Source organism: Aquila chrysaetos, chromosome 3 (assembly GCF_900496995.4).
Source record: "Aquila chrysaetos chrysaetos chromosome 3, bAquChr1.4, whole genome shotgun sequence".
Classification (NCBI taxonomy): Eukaryota; Metazoa; Chordata; class Aves; order Accipitriformes; family Accipitridae; genus Aquila; species Aquila chrysaetos.
The window spans coordinates 12,707,226-12,729,239 of NC_044006.1; the positions used below are offsets into that span (position 1 = coordinate 12,707,226).

Sequence of the window (22,014 nt, forward strand, 5' to 3'; positions counted from 1 at the left end):
ATTATTTATATACATACACATACACACACACACAGAGGGAGATTTGCAAGCTGGAAAGTGCAGATATGGTAAAGCCACCTTTAGCCCATAATGGGTCTGGTTTGATTTCATGTTTTAGAAGGTTACGGTAAACATGAGTAGTAAAACCAATCTTCATTTTCCCCTTTACTTGCAAGGTACCAAGGGACAAGGCACATCGGTCCTGGCCTTTTGGCCTGATGCTGGTGTCCAAGCAGGGCAGAGCAGACTGGACCATGGTCTGGAGACCTCGCAGCCCACTGCCCCATGGCCTTGAGATGTTGCAAAGGATTTTAGAGCTATTCCATTTGCAAGTTCTCACTCCAGCTGTTAATTTGGCAAAGACAGCGCTGAAAGGCCGGGCCAGGAAAGCCACAGCCACGGCTCGGTGTCTATCAGGGAGGATTTCTGCCCTCTGGTTTGCCTGTATTGTGCATCCAGATCCACTTAGGAAAAAATCTTCTGTTTTCTCTGCCCTTGTTTCACAAATAGGCGTGGTCGTAGCTGGAAGACAGTGGCTGTGTGCTATAAATACAAGAGAAAGAGGAGATGGAAAAGGAGGCTCCTGTTATGTCCAGCCACATACCTGTGATATGCATAAGTAAAGCAGAGATTTAAGTACACACGCTATTTGCTCAAGTGTGGGATAAGATATAATTATAGCCAATTAAATAATTTTTCCTAAGATGCTTTTTAGAAATCAAGTTGTTATCTATTCATCAGACTGTCAGTAAACACATCTCTCTCATGCAACATGTTTAACTTCTGCTCAGGTTACATTACTCATGCACAATCCTTGTGGTAATTAATGACACCTCTATCAGTTCATAGCTTTTCAAAACCCTTGCAAACAAACAAAAATATTAATAATTGAGGGAATTATCCTTTACTTATTTGAGACTAAGTCATAAGGGTTCATTTGTTTCTTTTTTACTTACTGCTTCTATATTCACATACATCTTCTAGAGCTGGGTATGGAGTTACTATACTACTACACCAGTCCTGGTAATGTTCATTCATGCCGGCACCTTCAGGCAAGAGGACAGATCACATCCAGGAACTGAGAGTTCCACTCTACAAAGCACAAATTTTGCTTTGCTAGGTGTGCATTCAAACCTGATTACTTACACTTCACAGATGCAAATATATATACCTGCTCATTTTGGTTCATAAACATACTTACTTTTTGCCGATACATACATACTCACATGTCCTGTAAGTGCATACAAGCAAGCCTGGGACCTGTGGCTCAGCTGATTACAATTCTGTGGGTTATGTTAGTTCTGGCTCAGTATTCAGAAGTTATGTCTACATTTTTTCCTTGCATCAGGCAGTTCTTTCAAAGGCAGCTAGTGTTGCAGTCATAGATGAATAATGATGTATTGCCTGGGTCCAGAAATGTCAAGTGGACTAGTGGTAAGTGCATTTTGTGATGTTCATGGCAATGGCATCACTAAAATCCAGTGTGCAAAGCTGGAAGGCTGTCTTAGCCCCTCTACAACCTGGGCTTTTCCTCAACATCTACCAGCTAGACCCATTTTAATGTTTCACAAAGAGCTTCTGTCTTTATCCTAAATAAGTCATGAAGCTTAAACAATGTTATTTAACCTCCAGTGCCCTCTCCCCGTATTTCTGCCAGTGCCAAACACCCGTAAACTCATTCCAAAAAGCCACACATTACCCAACCAATGCTGCCTAAGGAAAGCATTCAGGAGTGTTTATGGGGCAGCTGAAGTGTAATGATTTAGTAGATGTTTATAAATGTTTATACTGTACAGATTAACATTCCCCAGGGGGCCTGTAATGAAGAGAGTGCTCCAACTGGAATCAAACCAGCCAGCCTGGGCTGAATGAGCGTGAATGAATCCTGCTGGCCTACCCTCACGAGCTGTTTACTCAGTTTGAACGGATTTCCTCTATCTATGTTCCTTCGGCATTTTGTTTTGGGAGAGGCAGAAGAGGTGTCTGGTCTCAGAAGGCGCACAATTTGGAAACAAGCTAGAAAATCCAGCTGCCCATCACTTGGATCGTAGCAATTACTAACAAATTGCACTAGACAAAAGAACAAAGAGCCCAACCCTTCTGCTGTGGAAGTCGAGGCTGAAACTCCCATGGACTTCAAAGGAAGTTGGGTCTCAGTCTTAGAACACAGTTTTCAAACATCACGCCCAGGTGTAAACACTGAAAATCATGTTGAAGCAACTAAGTCCTGCTATTGGACTAAGATCAGGGTCTCAGTATTTACAACTCGGAAGCTTCATGTTAGGTCACTATATTTGACAAACATGACTTCAGCTATACTCTGATGCTGCACTGGAGGTTCACAGCAATGGCTGGTGAGCATCTTTTTCTAGAAGAAACACTGGACAGCCGTGGTGGACAGCTTCACTGAATATCTGTCTAGCTGAAGGTGGTGGACATCTTTCATTCGGAGTAAATGAGGGAACAATTTCAATTTGTTCAGTGATGGCTCAATGAGTAAAAAAATTTGCTACTGTTACTGGGTTGCATGCAATGGTTTTCAAATTGCCATGGGTTTAACAACATAAATACCAAGCCCCCAAAAATAAGGCTGGGAACTGGTGTATGAAGCTGTGCCTGCCTTGATGCTTCAGAAGCAACGAGCAAGCAGGTTTTAAAAGATGCTAAAAGCAATGATGACCCTGGGAAGTATGAGAGAGAGATGATTTCTTTTGGGCATGGTGCCAGGTGAAAAAAATCAGCCTGTGAAATCACAAGCAAGGAATCAAACCCCTCTGGATTTTTGCTGTGGTCAGGAGAGTAAGACTTTTTATAAATGACACATGCATATATTCAGAAAATGAATCATCTCAAAGGGGCCAGGAAAGGGTGGGAAGAAAATAGAAAGGATCATGGCATGGCCACAGCCAGCACGGGCCAATAAAGGTGGCCAGAAACACCAAGCAGAGTGAACTATATCTTCAAGAGGGGGATACTGCTGCCAGTGGGTATCTGCAGACTGAGGGCCCCCAGTCTTCTTTGAGCTGTGCTTTTTTGCTGATGTGATAAGATTTCTCACTTCTCCCAGAATTATTCTACCTCTGGCTCTGATAGCTACACGTTTGCATAGGACAGACAGTAGCATCACACACTACAGGTGTTCTCAAAATAAAATACAAAATGTTCCTTGCAAACCCTTAAACCACAGCAATGAAGGCGGTCCCATTGAAAACATCTGCTGTGATTCTGAAGTGTCTCTAATGGATCAGGCAGATGAAGAGGGTTCAATACATAAAAGCATTTCTTTCAATAGGTTTCTGTGATATTTTTAAAGGGTCAAAAATAAGTTTGCTTTGAATCTTGGATGGAGACACTGGACAAAGGTATTTTTGTCTGCAGGGTTTATTTGCCCATCTCATGAAGCTGACTGAGCTAGTTACAGTGTTTGGCAAACACTCCTGGTACAGGTTCTACACTGTAACCCCACTTGGGTCTTTAGACCAGTGGAAAAGACAGATATTTGAAATCTTCTAGAGCACTGTAACCATCAGGTAATTAGCTGTAGCAGACTTACAAAGTAGGAAAGGCTCATGAGAGCTCTGAAATGAAAGCACAAAATGCCTCCTGGAACTAATTTTAGAGTGGCTTGAAGTATTTAATCCTGCAAATTATTGCCAGTGAGGAAACATCAAGGTACTGCTAGATCTTAATAGTGGCAAAGCAGCAGGAATGGTTCACCTTAAGCTGCCTCCTGCTGATGGCTAAGCAATCAGACACACTTTACACCACTCAAAAGGTGCAGGGGCAGCTATGTTTTGTTCCCAGTGACTTGCAAAGTGGCCTGGAATTGTTCCTCTCTTCTTTGTGTCTGCAAAGGATCTTTTACCAGCAAAGCCAATGCAGCCCTACTTTGCAAACAGCAGAGAATAAGGAAGAGGAGAATAAACACTGGGGGTACTGACAATACCTCACCACTGCATGATGCTAGACCCCAGTTCCATGTATGTTCTCCACCCTTCAGAGGGCAGGGAAGGGTTGGTAGAGGGGCACAAGCAGGCAGAGTGCTTTACTTCTTCATAAATAGGGTCTGTCTCATTTGGAAAGCTGCCTTTGATTCCTTGCTCTGCTAATGAGTCCTCATTAACGAATTTGAGGAGATTGGATTTATCCTTTCATCCCTCTAGGAGTCAGCTTCTCCATGTGTGAAATGGGGAAGGTGAATGTTAGCCTTGTGAGGGCTGGTTTTAGGAATAGGAAATGGCAGATATGGGACTTGAAACCAACTTCCTAGGTTCTTAAGCCCAGTCTGCTCTCATACAGATCTTCAGATCTGCAACCCCCTTCTTTATTTTCATCAGACATCATGTGAGGGAACTAGAAAACTCCATGTTTCTTCCTACCAGGAAGCCACTCAAAAGTTGTTGCTGTGGTGGCTAAAAAACTTCATTTATTTTCCAGACTGAATTTATTCATAGCCAATTAATAGACATTTGTTCTTGTGCCAAAAAATTCTTTTATCTTTAATAAGTAGTCTGTCTAGGTCTGTGAAAGCTATATACTTGGTTGCTACAGAACCTAGGAGTTTACTCTTCCACAAGCTGTAGGAAGAAGTGTTAACAGAAAGTACTGTCATACCCCATGCAAATTTTGCAGGAGCCCATCCAGGTGTGTGCATGAATCTATGTACTAATTTCAAAACTATTTCCACTACCAGTTTTCCCAGCTAGAAAGCTTTTCCCATCTTTTAAAAACAAAGAAGAGGCAACAAGCTACAGTTTAACGTTTTCTTGAAAACTGTTTCCCAAATAGAGTAAGCTGCAATGTCTCTTCCTCTCCAAAACCCACCAGGCTCCAATAAGCATCTCATCTACAGAGATAAGAATTAAGTTCCTGCATATTTCTTTGAACAGCAAGCATTTTGGAACTCGGATTTTGTTTCTTTTTAGGCACAGGTATCTTTTTGCACGTGCACCATTTATATCTGCAAAACCAAGTGATCAAAATGTCAGAACTAAAGTTAACCATAAAACCTTATTCATCTGCATTATGATTCACCCTTTAAATACAGGATTATGTCTTGTTTTCCACCAGATTCTACCTCAGGATGGACAGCGCTCACTTAATAAGCAGATATTCAATATTTTGCTACAGTGTCGTTATTCAGCATGTGGCTTGAGGCCTTTTTTACCACATACTATCCAAAACCTGCTTGGAAGACACAGTTGCTAATTTTCTTCTGAGTTTTTCTAGGACTCTTATCAGTATGGCATATGAGTGCTTCACAATGTTAATTCCTTTTAACAACACCCCGTAAGATGAGAGGATATTATTATTCCTGTTTAACAGATGGGAAACTGAAACACAAAGAGATTCAGGTCAAAACATTCTGCTAACGTTGGGTACCCAAAATGAGATGTCTGGGAATTGATTTCTCAGAATGTTTAACATTGTACAGCATCATATGTCAGGAGAAATACCACTGACAATGTATTCTGCAAATGGAAACACAGAAAACAAAATAAAATTAATAGCCAGTTGGGAAGAATTTAGTTTAAAACGACTTCTCTAAGACTGGGTGAGAGTTTTGCAGTATTCAGATACCTTAGCCATGAGATCCCCCATTTCCTTTTCAATCCTCTGCCTCTTATTATACTTCTCCCAGCTTCCATACCAAATACAGGCAAAGTCCATCAGACACCAGCCGCCTCCTCTACCCAGCCGTGACTCATCTCCTGAGCTGCTCCACCTTCTGAACTGAATGAGACCAGGGTCCTCTGCTAAATATAGTACATGGTCATGTAATTAAAGACTATACCAAACACATGTACAAAAGGAAGCCAAATAAACACTATGCAGGAAACCTTAATTTCATGATTTCCCGACAGCCTTTTCTAAATAATAAGCTTTTCAAGGAGAACACTTTCTCCATTATATATATGTATATATAAAATCATAAATTTTTATCTATAACCCATATATATATATTTATATATACATACATAAGTGCAATATATAGGATAGAAATGTTATAAGTGTAGTAATATAAATTTATATATATTTATATTCTTGTTCCTGAGTCATAATCTGCTGAAATTTTCCAAAAAATGGAAAAGGTACCTGGCATGGAATACTAAGCCCAAATGATTAAAGTTTTCAAGTTGAAATTAGAGGTCATCAAAATCTGCCTCTAGGTTTCAGTTCAGCATTTTGCCTGTGTCTTTCCGTTTCAGGGAATCAGGATATATGTGCTTGGGTGAATCGGGACCACTTCTATTTTGTAACATTCACTGCTGAAGGAATACATAGAGGCAGCATGCCAAATTTCAAGTATGCAGGAAATTCAGTTATTTCATAATTTCACTTCATTCTGAATCGGGAGAACACCTATGCCTCCGTTGCCTCAAACTTTCAAATTCCCCTTGAAATTTTATTTGTGTTGGGTTTAAATTGTTTTAAATAAATCAACCAGAGCTGATGCCAGCATGGGAAATTTCAATGTGAATGTTCAGTTTGACAGAGCTACAAGGAAATAAAGAAGCCTCAAAAGTTTCAAGCAATCCTAGTTATAGGTACATCACCAGCTATTTCTAAAACACCACTGTAGTAGCATATAAATTTTGTAATAAAAAACTTATTAAATGTGCTATGTATTATTTTCTATACAGTGATACCAAGGAAGGTAGCCTCATTTTCCAGATACTTTTACTGCTTCTCCCACTCAGACATAGCAGAGCGAGGAGTGGAGCTCTGTTCCTCCCTCATCCACAGCCCTGCCTCATTTCATACATTTGTGAAAAAAGACCCAAATCCAAACTTTTTTAATCTAAAGGAACCACCACTGACCTGTGAAACAAGGAGCGGCAGTTCTGAGTTTCCCGTACCGATGCAGCTACTTAGAGGCAGAGCTGTGCCAAGCCAGCACTCCTGCAGCTCCCCGCACGGGTAACAGCACTTGTGGGCAGGTACAGGGTACTCTTCAGAGGTGAAACCAGGGTTTGGGCTAACCAGGCATTAAATGCCATGGAAAGATGGACAGTTTGGCTGTTTCACTGATTAATATTTTGTTCTTTTGTGTTCTCTTATCAAGGGGATGAGTAGAGTACAAAACGTAACTCGACTCAGGTGCCTTTGAAGGATACCCTGGGGTTTGCTGTGAACCTGGGCTTCTCCTAGTTCACAAAGGATCAGTGAGAAGAACTGCATGAGAACTGTTCGATCAAAAAAAAAACCTGTGTCAGGATCTTCTATTTTGAAGGGAGGTGAGAAATCGGAATTAAATACTCAGTTGAGAACAGCTCTTTCCGTAATGCTCAGGCAGTGGAAACCGCTCAGCCCCGCAGCTGCCAGCAGCCAGCGAGGAATTCCCCTGTCATGAGGGCCATGACTCACGCATGCCCCTGCTGCTTCTCTCCCTCAGATGTAGGGGCCATACTTGTGGTCTGGGATGTGTCAGGAGAAAGGACCTGGCAGAGCTCGCCTCTGTTACACAACCTCTCCGTTCTGCCCAGAGGCACGGTCCACCCGGGGCAGGGAGCTGCTGCAGGTGACGCGAGCTAGAAGATCCTTTTGGAGCTGATATTTCTTCTCTCCCCTCATTTTCCTTATTCCTTTGCTCCTCTGGAATAATCAGAGTAACTCGGTCAGCTTTGGAGCAATCACGATACTGTTGTAAAAAGTCAATGGGATTTTTAACATCGGTTTCAGCAGTGTAAAATGAGGCTCCACACACAGCAGTGCTGAAACAGGTATTGAGGTCCCTCTTCAGTTTTGCTCAATAAATTAACAACAGAGCTGCTGTCACAGCAGTGTGAGCAGCCTGCAACATTTGTATTTCTGCTTTGGGTATTTATTACTGTGTTTTTCACAAGCCTTTTTAATGCCTCCAGGAGTAATTTATGGGGACAGAATGGCATGAAAAGAGCAGATCCCACTTATTTAAATCTCTCGATGATGAAAATCGTGTGAGAAGAGCAGGTTTCATGTTATTTCCTCTCCATAAATGGCTTTCTGAGGCAGCAAAAGCCATGCAAAAGCAAACATAAACACTGTACAAACATCAAGATATTCAGGTTGGTTTGGGCTTACCCAAACGCTGCATGGAGACTTTCAGGTTTATTCAGGTTTAGGCTCTGTTTTGCTAACTCATTCCATAAAACCATTGCAGGTTTTAGTTATTATTAACATAACTAACTAGATACATGTACTAAAATTTCTTTTAACTAATTTTACTATTAAGAGGATTACTTTATAAAAACAGTTCTTAGTATTAATCTTGTTACTTTTCAGATTGATGAGTAATGTGTGTGACTGTGGTGGTGGTGGGTTTTTTTTTTTTTGGCAGCTCTTACTGCTCCTGCTCCAGAGCATGAAGCAGACTGATCTGGACACCCAGGATGGTCCAAGTTTCCAGCAACTGACATGCTGGTTATTTATTTTATAAAATAAGCAAATTAGAGAAGCATGACTCTCAAACTTTTTGATCCCGTGAACACTCATCTGTGCAGTCACATCAAGAATCGTAACCTTTTGGTGTTAAGAGTAACATCAGTGACCAGGGATGTTTCACCAAATTTCCTTCCTAGGGTGGGCAGTGTAGTTTTGGAGGTATCGGTCATGCACAAAAGCTTTACATTGTTTGAAGTGCGAGATGACATTTCTGAAATAAGTAGCATTTGCCTATAAAAGGCAAATTAAAGAGGTTTCTTTGCCCTGTCTTTTCTTATTAATTGATACACTGACTCCCTAATTTCCAGATAAAGTCATAGACCATAAGATATAATGTTTGTCTACTTCAGTTCTACTATATTTCATGCTTTGCCTCATGAGACCCAATTTATTACAGTGATGGATGTAATATAAGAGTATATTTTAAACAACCACGAGTGTACCTGCTTGGCTGCTCATTTTTCACAAAGTCATTCCAGGAAGCATTTAAAAGTCAGAAGACTGCCCCAGAATTTGTCTGAATATTCCAGGCTTCATGATTCTGCAAGACAGGATAGGAAGTTAACTTGAGAAGTTTCCTCTGCTGCTAATCATACCGAAATGCCATAAAGGTAGCCAGATCCTTTAACAAACTATTTTCACAGTGTCGTGGAGAGAAATCTCAATCTAGACATTCATTCAGGAAAAAAAAACGCACACGTGCTCAGCTTTCTTTACTGTTACCTCTATGTAATCAGAGGAAATAATCCACAGCATATAAAGCTGCAAACATATTCAAGCCTCTGCAAAATCACAGCTACCACAGACGTGAGCTTTGGAAAGCTGCAGGATTATTCATAATTTCACCAGCCTGATTCAGCAGAAGCAACGTGGAACCATTTCGAGTCACATTTAAAGCCGTTCATGGGTACTGGGAAAAGTTGTGTCCCCTGAACAAAATGTAGCTTTCTCTCAGCTTCTCTTTCCCAGGTTTAAAGAGAATTAAACCTTTCTGAAGCTTGCTGGGAAAAGCAGGGGCAGGGGGATAGAGAAGGACAATTTATCTCTAAATTACATTGCTCTTCAGAGTAAACCACAGAGAGCTGTAATGGGACAAGTCATTTTTTTACATGGTATAATTAATTAGAACCCATAAAACCCAATTAAACAGCACTTTTGAGACTATCAAGTGGTGCATGTTTGAAACTGCAAATATGACAGTGTAAGTACATTTTTATAGCTGGGCACACTCCTCAGGATTATTTTCAGTGCTCTACTAAAATGGGAAATGGCACCAGTTTGGCCCCTGCTAATAAATCGTTGGGAAACAGGCTATATTAATAATCTTTATGGGGGTAGGATGGAAGCCAGATGGGGCAGGGAGGGGAGCGTGAAGGTGGCATAATGTATTGGCCTGGAAAACATAATCCAGGCCAAAGCAGAAATTTAATCTTGGTGTGCATTGGAGAGGGCTGGGAATATATAAAAGGAGGGGTGGTGGGCTGAAAGGGAACTCACCCTGAGAGGTCAGGGAGAGTATTTCCAAGGTAAGGAAGGTAACATCCTACAAGGTAAGCACTGGCCCATCTGCATGAGAAAGGAAGCAAAGAAAAGAGCAATGCTCAAGTAGATTTAGCAGCCTCTAGCAAGGCAGGGGCCTTGTCTCTTTGCCCTGTAAATGAGAAATGGTGCTCAGGAGCTCCCCTCACCCCCGCCTTTCACAGCTGTAACATCCAGTCTTGCCTTACTGCCCTGGGAGGGAGGCATTGCGTGTGCATGAATGCGATGGGCTCGATACATGTGTACGAGCTTGATATACAATCTAGTGTGAGTAAAAGCTCACTTTGCCCTTGTTTATTTACACGAGGCCCCATTTATGTTTAACTTGGCAGCCAAGAGGTCTGCGCCTTGTGCCAAGCACTAATTCCTTGACTGCCCTGACAGGCCCTGGCGTGCACACCTGAAAGTCATTAGCGCTCGGACCCATTTTGTTCTCACATTTCGAGGCAGTGACCCGCAGCCATGTACAGCTTCAGCAGACACTTTATCATCTCCGCTGTCATCAGCTTCGAGCTCAGCAGCCCGGGCACTGCCAGACCACAATAAGCAAGGAACTAATGAGGGCTCAGGAGAAGCCTCTATCTTAGCAAGTGGCTCCCCTCTTCCTCATGGAGGGCAACCGATACTCGGCGGAGGTCGTCTTTCTTCTTGAATTATGAGTTTGTTTGGGTTTGGAATATTTTATCCTTCAGAAAATACCAATGCAGTGTGATAAGTAAACAACCCATGACAGCTGATCTTCAGTGACAGAACCAGACAGATTAAATTCTAACAGCCCCGTTCAACTGTACAATGCTCCTCGTGCAAGCTGTTCCCAAAAAGGGTAGCTTTATCTTATCAGTCACTCAGAAAATTCCTCCAGAGTCACCTATCAACACAGGAAGAATATTTAATCTAGAAATGCAGAAAACTATACTTTCAGATGAGATTTGGAAGGAGAAATGTAGTGAACAGCTGGTCTGGATAGAAAGCGTTGCAGTGAAGACTCGCTCCATCTACGGGAAGAATATAGGGAGGACTTAAGAGTACAAAAGAGATAAGAGCTTTCTGCAGAAATGCTATTGCATTATATATTATGCTCTCTGAATGTTTGCAGAGTGCTGTCACATTCTTTACTATATGTGGGGAGCCTATTCATCTCTTAGTTTTTAAGAATCCATTTACTAAATTACAGAATCTTATAAATATTTGTATTTCATAAGTCTTATGCCATTTCCCCTGCACTGAGACCCTTAAACTTTCTCCCCTACATATGTTAAGATCTCATTCTCCTCAGAAGCTTCAAATACTGCCCTTTTAGTTTGCTAGAGACATTTCTTTTCCTTCTATTCTCTCCGTGTGTAATTTTCTCTATTTAAAATCAATAGGTCAATAACAGTCAGTTCTAGACCACAAACAGGAACTAAGTTCTCATGACCTTGAAAAGGAAGGAATGGGGGACTTAAACCACTGGAGAGCTCCAGATTTCCATGAGGGTGAACAGCATTACATTTTTTTCTATGGCAGTTTCAAGGCTATGCACTTTGCAGTCATCACTTACTAAAATTTATTTAAAAAACAAAACAAAACAAAAAGTCCAAACAAACAAAAACTCATTTTGGATTCTTCTTGGAGGCTTTTTTTCATGGCTCTTCTGAGCCCTGCACTGTTGAACATGTGGTAATTTAACACAAGACCCTACAGTCAGAATACAACCATGGACCTAATAAAATGCTTATAACATGCTTTCAGACATTACAAAAACAGTATTTTCTCTGAAATATATTAGGTAGATGCTGATATTGACATTTTTTCCTAGAGCCTATATAGTTGACACGTGGCTTTTCTACAAGCCTTGTACTTCAGGTCCCTCAATTCTTTGCTCTTTAAACTGTTGGACTTCTGAACATTCTTCATTTTTGCAGCATCCCATTTGAAAGATGAGGCACCGGTACACAAGATCTTAATGGTTAAAAGTGAAAATAGACCTGCACATGTAAAAGCTGGGGTGATTTAATCTAAAATATGTGAAGTGCTTGCTCTGAGAGCAATAATACAGGTTTTTCTCCCAAGAGATTTTCTTTTTTTAATCCAAAAAAGAAAATGGTGCTCTGCATTGTACAAGGCATACTGAGATGAAGAACTTTCCTCCCCAATTTAAGCAATGTACATGGTAAGAATAATCTGTCTGGGCATTGCAGAACTGGGCATTTAGTAGAGATTCACACAGACACATACAGGGTCATTGCATGGTGAACGAAGGACAGAACAATTATTTTAACCTTAAATCCAGGTTTAGATGTTTCAAAACAGTTCATTTTAAGGAGATTGGAAAGCTGGAACTGCAGCAGACTTGCAGTTTAGTTAGTTAGGGGGTAGAGGCACGAAGAATATCAGCAGCCACCAACAGGATGGCAAATGCCATTTGTATAGACATGTGTCATTCCTGTACTGCAGCCAAGTGAAACTACAAACACTATTAAAAGTATAAAGAGGCTTTAATTTACATTCCTGATAAGGCATCTTTATGTTGCCAGAATATTGCAAGTGGGCTTAGTATAAATGAGAATCTGGCCTTAATATTCTCAGACAGAAAAGTGAAATACACAGACATATTGACTTGGATTTGTATTCTCTCTTCTGTTAACCCAAGGTATCTGCATGGACCAAAACTGGGAGGAAGAATATGCATCTTCTTTAACCTACATTGCATAGCAGCTTCAGAGAGCACAAATGATCAAAAGAGTCATTTCATGTGACAGCAAAAACGGCCCTATACAGCATCATATCCCCCAACACCATGGCAACATACAGCTAGAAGCACTGCCTGGATCATCTCACCCCTGCCATCGCAGCAATCATTATGCTAAACTCAGAACTTCAACTCCAACATCCAGGTAAACACAAGCCATCCAGGAATCTCCAATACCTTATAACAAACTTCAGACTTTTAGCACAAAAGACAAAAGCCTTGAATACCACCAGTGCCTTGAGAGAAAGCTGTGTCCTTCACTAGAAAGAGGCACAACAATAAAGCAAACTGCAGTGATTCCCACCAATGTTACCTGGGGCAATACACGCCAGCCAGGAGCTTGAGGAGCTTCTCACTACCACCAGAAGCACCTATGCACCCTGCCCATTAGCCCATTTCTAGCTGTGGCCAATTCCAGAGGCTTCAGAAGAAGATGGAAGAACAAACAAACCCAGCGGCCAAGTCATGCATGAAAGGGGGGCAGGTGGGAATCCCCCCAAAAACCCCCCTCATGCCCATGAGGAAGCCCTTGAGCAAAGGGATGAGATGTGGCTTTCAGAGCAGGGTGTGAAGAGAGCTTTCCATCAAAAAGAAAAAAATCATCATATAAAAGACACATGAGAGAAAAGGTAACTCCAAAGACATAAGAAAAATGTGTAAAATTCTGAGGCCTCTGAAATCAATAACAAAACTCTCAAACTTTATTTGGGCCAAGATTTTGAGTTCAACATATTTAACTAGTTTCCTACATTTATTTCTAAATGAGAGATCTGTAGCTCTTGAAATGTCTTCTTGGGATGTGTTAATTTTGATAGGAAAATGAAAGGTGCTAATTTGTCCCTGTCGCCGTATAATATTAAACAGTTAAATGTGGTCTGAGTTTGGAAACTGTGCATGGCAGGCATCCTTAAAAAATTCATTCAAAACGTATTGAAAGAATAATCTTTTCCAAATCTGTCAACAAGATCCTAGCCACTGTTCCTGGCAAGAAAACTAGCTTAATTTGGTAAAACAATCACTTTTGCTCCCACAAACATTGTAAAACAAGTGGGGTCATGGAAAGAAAAATGGGAACATTAAAAAGACCCTTGATAGATCCTCAGCAGCATGCTGCTATGTTACCGTGGGGTACTTCCAAGGAACCACACAGGTTTTAAAAGTACAAATAAATGCGGAAGGCGGGAGGGAGATCAGACTGCAAGCAAGGGCTGAGGCACTGCAAATTCAATTCACAGCGTGGTTTTTGCTGTGAATGCATTTCCAGGTCTCACACCATTACATAGGATGTAACATCATAATGATGTCAACTCTTGGACCAAGGAATGAGCTGATTTAAGTTTTACGAGGGGAAGGATGAATACTTTCAAAGGAATGGTGAGTCGAATAATACAGAACTGGTAGGATCACAGTTCGGAGAACTCATGGTTACGCTTTGAACTATTTTTAGCAAGGTACTGCAAGTTCAGGGATAGTTAGTATAGAAAGGGCCTGCACAGCTCAAGTGAAGCAGAGCCACTCAACGCGTTGACAATTTTCTATCAATTTTGCAGAAAGAGAATCAAACTCTCTTTCCTTTCACTGAAGGTGACTGCTGTAGCAAGGCTGCTGCTTGCAAATAGCTCTGTGTGTGTGTGTGAATGAGCATCAGAGCCTGTGCAAGAAACCTTCCCTCCCTGTGCTCCACCCTGGGATGAAGGACAAACACCCACCTTATATTTGAAGCAGCACAAGCCCCTCTCTGCTTTCTTCGGGATGCAACAAGCCACAGCGTAGCAGGGAGGGTGCTGCAGCAGGACCCAGGCTTCCTCCATCCCTGCCTGTCTACAGCACGAAGCAGTCCCTCCTCGTCACGCGCCATCTCTCTCTTGAGGGTGCTGTGGCTTTGTTCTGCTCACCAGAGGAGGTACTTCATTGACTCAATTTTAGTCCTAGCACTTTCAATCTGTAGGGAAACAAAAAAAACCTGAAATTCAGATATAAAAGAAAACACAGGTAGGTAGGTGTTCTATCAAAGCTGTGGCTGTTCCTGCAGTAAGAGCATATTAATAAAGACGTTCTCCCCAAATCCCTTTGGAAAGTCACTGCAGATGCTAGTTTCTGCCTGCTTATGTTATGTTTTTACTTCTTTAAATGCATACTTAAGAATATCCAGTTATTGCAGATCACCACGAATACACAAGGAATGGGTTGCTTCATAAGCTTTACTACAATAATGGATAATGTTGGAAATATATACTGTATATTTCCTGTATTGTGGGACTGCTACAAGCACAGAAAATCCACATTGAAGGGGATTTCTATGCAAGCTATGCAGCAGATGAAGATTGTATTGCAAGCTTGAATTACTGATTCAAGCTGCTGCTTCTCGTCTCCCCACCCACTTCTCTAATAGCTTTTAAACTTAAATAGCCATATAAGTTAAAATGTTCTTTTATAGGGTAAAATAAACAGATTTTATGGTTCAGAAACTGCAAGTTTAGAGATCAACACTTTACCACTAATTCATGCAGGTTCAAGCTAAGGAAATGGCTTGTTTTCCTCTCTACAGTTGTTGAGATTTTTTTTCCCAAAAAAATTCAAGATGCATTTTACATTAGATGTTATGAAAATTCTGGATGCAGACAATGCTTTCTCTTGACAAAGTGCATCTAGCTTACTGCCTTCCAGGTCCCAGTTCCCATGAAATCAGAGGGAAATTACTGCTGAAAACCTCAAAGAGGCTGGAAGCTGGTACAAAACATTAGAACTTACTATTCATATTATTGACAGGTCCTTTAAAAAAAAAAAAAAAAACCACAACAAAAAAAAACCCACCAAAAAACAAAAAACAACAACAACAACAAAACCCACCAAGAAAACAAAACCCCCAAAACTCACAGGAAAGCTTCATATGCCACTCTGGAAATCTAAAAAAAGTCCTATGAGTGCAAATGTAATTTATACTTAAACTTCTTTTTAACTGTTAAAGTACTGTGAAGAGCATTTAGCCCCAGCACATTCACTACAATCCTTTCTAGTGGGACAGTAGCAGATACCCATCCCAGCTGTCACAGGGAACCTGAGGAGAAGCAGTATTGTCAAGCCCCATATCTTATACAACACATTTCCGTTACAAGAAGAATCCATCAGATTTCACGTGTAGCCCTGGCATTTCAGTGAGCCAGGGGAAAAAACATGAGCCAGAGATGTGAATTCCAGATTCATACAGAAATAATTGGAGGGTATAAAACCCAAAGAAGATACAGCTTGGAAAGCTTGGTATGATCTGAATGCACAGAAAGTTATTTTCAAACCAAAGAAGAGCAAGAGCTGTATTCTGCTGTGCAGTGGGGAGACTCTGCCCTAAATGCTCTGAAGAAAAAATGCAGTGACCTGATAGTTTTATCGTAAAACTTACAGTGAGTATGTTTCATTTATCCATGTATCTCTTTATTCAACTCTCATCCCTATGATTTTTGAGCATCTGATAGATCCAGTAACAGCAGGGGAGTATTTTTCCTTCCATTTATCAGCCACATTAATCAGCATTTAAGTGGTTAAAACAGAGGCTTTGTTTCCAAGCAAAGATAATCCTGTTCCTGAGGACACCAGTAATGGTGGTATATGACAACATAATCAGCAGCACAAGGATATAAACAACTCCCAATTATCCCAAACCAAAATTTTTGAACATCTTGTTACAGTTTTTTCCTTAGGCCTTAAAATTACTGAGTTGTTATGGTTGGATGCTTTGTGGTGAATAAATCTAGAATAATTCCCTGGAAAGAGTGAATTGCCACTGAAGTGCTGTTAGTGCAAAAGACCACAGTACCAAGCTTGTCCTGGCTTTCCCATCCCTGGCGAAAAAACAGACAATGTTCTCATCATGTGGAGACAGGAGAGAAATGGGGAGGAGAGGTGGTGATTTGATTTCTAGGAAGTGGGAAGCAGTTGCACACCCCACATGGAAAACAGGCAAGAGGGAGAGCAAAATGCGAGCAACAGGCAACGTTGGGATTTCTTGCACACTTACTTCTGTCAAAATGCCAAATTCTCTAGGCCTCCAGGTAAGTAATAAATAACTAACCATTAAAAAAAAGACATTGCACATGAACACCATCTGAATGAAGTTTGAGAGGATCCGTAGTGTCATTTCCCACACAAGGTGCACTGAGGCACTCATCAAGGCTAAGAGCTCTCACAGAGATAGGAACACAAGATTTTGTGCTAGAAACAGAGATGTCACAGGACACGGTATTCAGATCTGAAGCCAGATCAAGGTAACCATGTTGAGAGCCAAATCCAGGCTTGGGCTTTGAATATACCTCCAAAACATGGATGTTTTTGGATCTAGAATTTGGGTTCTGTCATCCATCTAATCTTGAAATGGGTGGATCAAAGATGTTCAGTCTGAGGCTTAGCAAAGTGCTAACAGATACTTTTGAATAGAAATGATTCAGTGAAGTGCTCCAAGCAAGGAATAATTTTGTTGGTGGACAGGTTGTGAACTGAAAGAGAAGTGAAACTGGCTGAGGCAATTACTATGTACCTATTGATTGCTTTGCTACATTACCTTGCAAGGTTGGTTTTATACACAAAAGAAGGGAATAAGAGGTACAATGTGGTTGAGAAATTGGATCAGAAACTTGGCAGCAGTGCCAGAAAAGACTGGAAATTAAGAAGGATGTCCAGTGGTTTGAGAGCTGGCTTGGAAACCAGTAGCAATCATATGTTTGGTGCTCCATCCCAAATTTCCTGCATGACCTTGGCCAAGTCATTTAGTGTCTCAACTTCCAACTTGTCAAATGGAGGTAATAAACCTTGTTAAAAAAAAAAAAAGAAAAATCTTGGGGGTGGGGGGAGGTGAAGAATTCTCGCTCACCCTTTGCAGCCTCATGACATAAAGGTGGCCTGATATACTCATTGAACAAAGGAGACAGGATGACTTCCTGAATTATTCAAAATAGAAATACAATTATAGGAGAGAACTGATTGCAAAACACTTAAAGCTATAGGGATAAGCCCGGTGATAGATTTTCTGACATTTCTGTGCTTTAAGGAAGCCGTGCTCCTGTTAAAGCTATAGGAAAAACACAGACACACAAAAGTTGCACAACTCAGGCTGGCACTGGTATTTGCTCTGTAGATGGCACAAATGCTAACCTTATTTTCTACACTGTTTATGCCAGTGTAAAGTGAAAATAACTGTAGGCCACCAAGGAATTAATCCTGACATACATGTGTGTGAGATCTGGCCACATCAACCATATAACTTATTCCGGAGCATGCATTTTCTTGGCCACTGTTTTTCAGCCTACCCTAGTCAACTGCAATAACATTTTTGGCCAGTACAAAACTTTGACCCGATGTCTGTGCAGATCTGAAAGGAACTTCCCCTTCAATACACATGATCTTCCATTAAACAAAGCCAGTTCCATGATTCCTGGAAGAATTACGAGGTACTAATATCCTGTAACTCTGGATCCCTGCAATTAATGTTGTGGTCTCCTTTTAGAGTTCAAGAAGATAATTCTTTCACACCTAGTACAGGCGGGTCATTTAGGGATAGCCCTATAAACTCAGTGCATAAAGGTAGATTCCTAAATAATTAAAAATGGAAATCTCAGATGTTCATTCTTCTGCTCTAAGTGACCAAGGGTTACACAAATTTTGGAGTGGAAAAATATGCACTCAGCCTTGCAAATGGACTTACAACATAGATGGGTTGCTGTGTTCTGGAGTAAACAAAGGATAAGAGTATAAGACCTCATGTACAGACCTTTCAGCTTTACTAATCATGGAGAACTGCAATATTTCTCCGACTGTTACACACATTCACTTCATCAGTGGTGACAATTAGAGAGGGCCAAGCATTTCTACCACTGTGTCATCCTAACTTGGCTCACAGCACTTGCTGATAAAGGCTTTTTCTTGAGACACTGCTGTCTTTAATGGAACAACACTTATGGGCAACTGTTCTAGTATAGAAAGGAAGCATCTTTTTAAATACCTACAAAATTAGAAGCTGAATTTCTATTGAAAGCTAAGTGAAGTTTGCATTAAAGGTCAAGACTGATAAAGATATTTAGGCAATAAAAACAATTAAAATAATTAAATCAATCAGTAAAATCAGAACAATGAAATTAATCAGCAACAGAGACATAAAAAATTAAAACCATGACCTTACAACAAAGTACGGCTTTAAAAAAATTAGAAGTTGAAACTCTTCCTCCTCCTAACTAGTCCTTCAAGTTGTGATTTTCAAACTTCTATTCAGCTGCTACTTAAGCCTGATAGCTCTGAAAAATAGTGGCTACCTAGTACACCTATGTTAAAATTCCCCCAGAAGCCTACATGGTCTTTCACTTATTGTACACAATTGCTCTGCTTGGAGGGGGTAAAACTGTTGCATTCCTGCTGGAAATGTTAAGACAAACTGTGATAAACAAGGGTTATGTCCTGAATCTCACTCGCTCATGGATTTACACTTCCCCACCTTGGGAATGTAGCTCCCCTTTAAACACATGAACTCTCTCCCCAAAAAGCCCCACCACAGAGTGTCCTGACAAGCTGTAGGGGAACAAAGGTGGCCCTTAAATTTCCTACGCTGAAGCTGGGAGGTTTCCATTGTAGAAGGTAAATAATTCTCCCTTTGCTGGAGTTAACTCTTCTCCCTGTACAGCGTTACCTCTGGTCTGCCCAAGTGTTCAGGTTGGGTGATTTCTCAAAACAGTTAATTCTGCTAAGGAGATGGTGAGCCTTTGAGGTCTGCTACAGTAGGGCACATACATCCTTTGAGGTGCTAGCCCTACCTGCCCATATTCTGTGTGAAACTGGGAACAAAATGTCTTTGGGAATAGAGACAAAGGCCTACTTTAGTCATTGGGGGAATTAGTCCTCCTGGAATCCATCATCGTAGCTTCCTCAAAGCATGCTTTGTGTCTCCTTGAAATTGGTACGTATATTTGGGGAGAAAATGCTCAGGTCTAAAACTTGCTGTTTCCTGCCTCCTGCAAGAAGGTTACTGGGCAAAGATGTACAATGCCATGCATATATCACATCAGGTGTGGACATGGTATTTTCATTTTCCAAGCAACGTCCAGTTGGAAACCACTGAAACTTCTTTAGCCATAGAGACATAAAGATACACCAGAGAACATTCTCACAAATTACATGCATCTTTATGCAAAAGCAAGCAAAGCCAGTTAGCTGTTTCCCCCTGTAGTATAGAAATCCCTGTACAGATCATACACCTTATTAATTCTAGACCAGTGAACTTTCCTCCTAGTTTATAACAAAGTGTCACATTATTAGTCAGGTTTTCCAGCATCTTTTGATAAAAATGGTGGGTTTATTGCTGTATAAAAAATACAAGGCAAGTTAAATGTTCAGTATTTTCTTATAAAATATTTAGGTTTATAAACTGTTGCAAACAGGCTAGTGTTTATATAATATTCACAGACATCTGTAATGCCTCTCATGAAAGCTAATGTATAAGCTCTTCGCTACTGCAAAAGGGTTTTAAAGATGCTCTGCCCATCTTAAAGTGCAATTCTACACAGTCTCAAGAGCTACTTTGATAAGTTTGTTTTGAGCTTAATGTTTATTCCTCTCACTGCTGTCGAGGTTGAAATTTGCTTACTTTATGAGTGAAGGCCCCAATGAATTTAAAATTTAAATATCTGACTAGGACACCCTTACTCAGCAAATCACACACACATGCCTAATTTCAGGTACATGCTTACATCCTTTAAGTCTCAGGGCTCAAATCATGTGCCCACATTATTTGTTTTAACAGACAGAAAAGCAGTTGGGAATACAGGCATTTCTGAGGCAGAAGACTGTAGTTCACAAAGGTAAGAAGCTCTAATGACTTGTTTTCTAGATATTGCCCAAGTATCTACCACTACTAAGAAACAACTGCTGTTTCGGTTTCTGAGTTGCTGTAAATGTTTTTTGTTGTTTGTTTCTGCAACAGTGAAGTTATTATGTAGACATTTTACTTTTGTTCCTAAAATAAAATAAATAATAAAGCTACTCAGACTACAAGTACAGAATTGCTCCCACATCCAACAAAATGCCAAGCAGAGGTGGGATTCTTCTCCCACCATCAAAATAGACTGCAAGGTGTCACATTTGCACCTTGCCTAATTTTCATGTCAAACAAAAGGAATAGTCAAGAATATTTATAATTTTGAGTGCATTATTTAAAACAGAACAATGTCAGAGAGATTCTCCTTGGATTTCTCCTTCAGCTAATTTAGAGGCAGCATAGCTGATGCAAGAAGACTGTAAGTCTCAACCACACAACCTAATGCCAATAGCTGAACAGCACAGTCTGAAGAGAGTTATAGCATTCCCCTCAAACTTATTTCCACCACACATCAAGTGTAAACATCAATCAAATGTGGTTCTGAATCAAAAGGCTTACAGTGAGGATCTCAGGTTACCTTCATCTGGCTCCATTCAATGTCTTCAGAACAGCCCTGCCAATCAATCACATTATGACTTCTACAGATAGAGCATTTGCAGCATTTCATATTTTAAGAGGCTAAGTGGTTGGTGATGCGTACCAAACCACCAGCTCCACAGAATGACAAGCTTTCTGCTTCCTCACACAAGTCTAACAGACTGGAAAACAGCAATACAAGATGCCACAGCCGTGTTTCTCTACTATTAAGGAGCAATTTCCATATCTACCTCTATCTTCCCATATCTATCTTTTTTAAGTTCCAACATAGTAGATTCCCATGCAATAGGTGATGGCCATAGCTGTGATCTCAGATCAGGGGCAAGCACTTATCACACTGCAGATGTATACATATGCATCAGATGAGGTGAAGACAACCACATGCTGGATGGCAATTCCAGATCCGAGGACCAAGCACAAGCTTCTTCCTGGGACCCTCAAGCAGGAACGAAGCAGAAGAACTATGAGCAGGTACAAGAACCTGAAATGAGGACCAGATGAGTGCAACCCAAGTAGACCCCATGAAAGAAACAGCTCTGAAATCCTGTGAGATCCAGAAGTCCTAGGCTTAGCTGTGAGGACAGGACTTGCAGCATACACAGTAAGCTACTGGCAACCTTTCTCCATTAAGTAGACTTTTAGTTACTACTTGTCTCTGCTCTGTTCAAACTCTACTCACAGCCAATACTGTGGTGACATTTTGAAAAATGTAATTGCTCAGGGAGCAATCCTCATACCGAGTTGCTATACTTCAGTATACCATATTGGAACCTCAGACTGGTGCACCTGTGCTTTCAATGGGTATATTCCCATTTTATAACAATAATCTGTACAGCAGATAAATAAGGTGCATACTAACCATCTCCCCTAT

The 22,014-nt window shown here is 40.7% G+C and overlaps 1 long non-coding RNA gene across 1 annotated transcript in view; it reads right to left on the reverse strand.

Annotated features, from left to right (window-relative positions):
* The window catches only part of LOC115339989, an 84,410-nt gene that overhangs the window by 29,177 nt on the left and 33,219 nt on the right, over positions 1-22,014 (reverse strand). Inside the window, exon 2 of the long non-coding RNA XR_003922880.2 lies at positions 14,404-14,636. This is a non-coding gene — a long non-coding RNA (uncharacterized LOC115339989). The remainder of the gene's footprint in view (positions 1-14,403; positions 14,637-22,014) is intronic.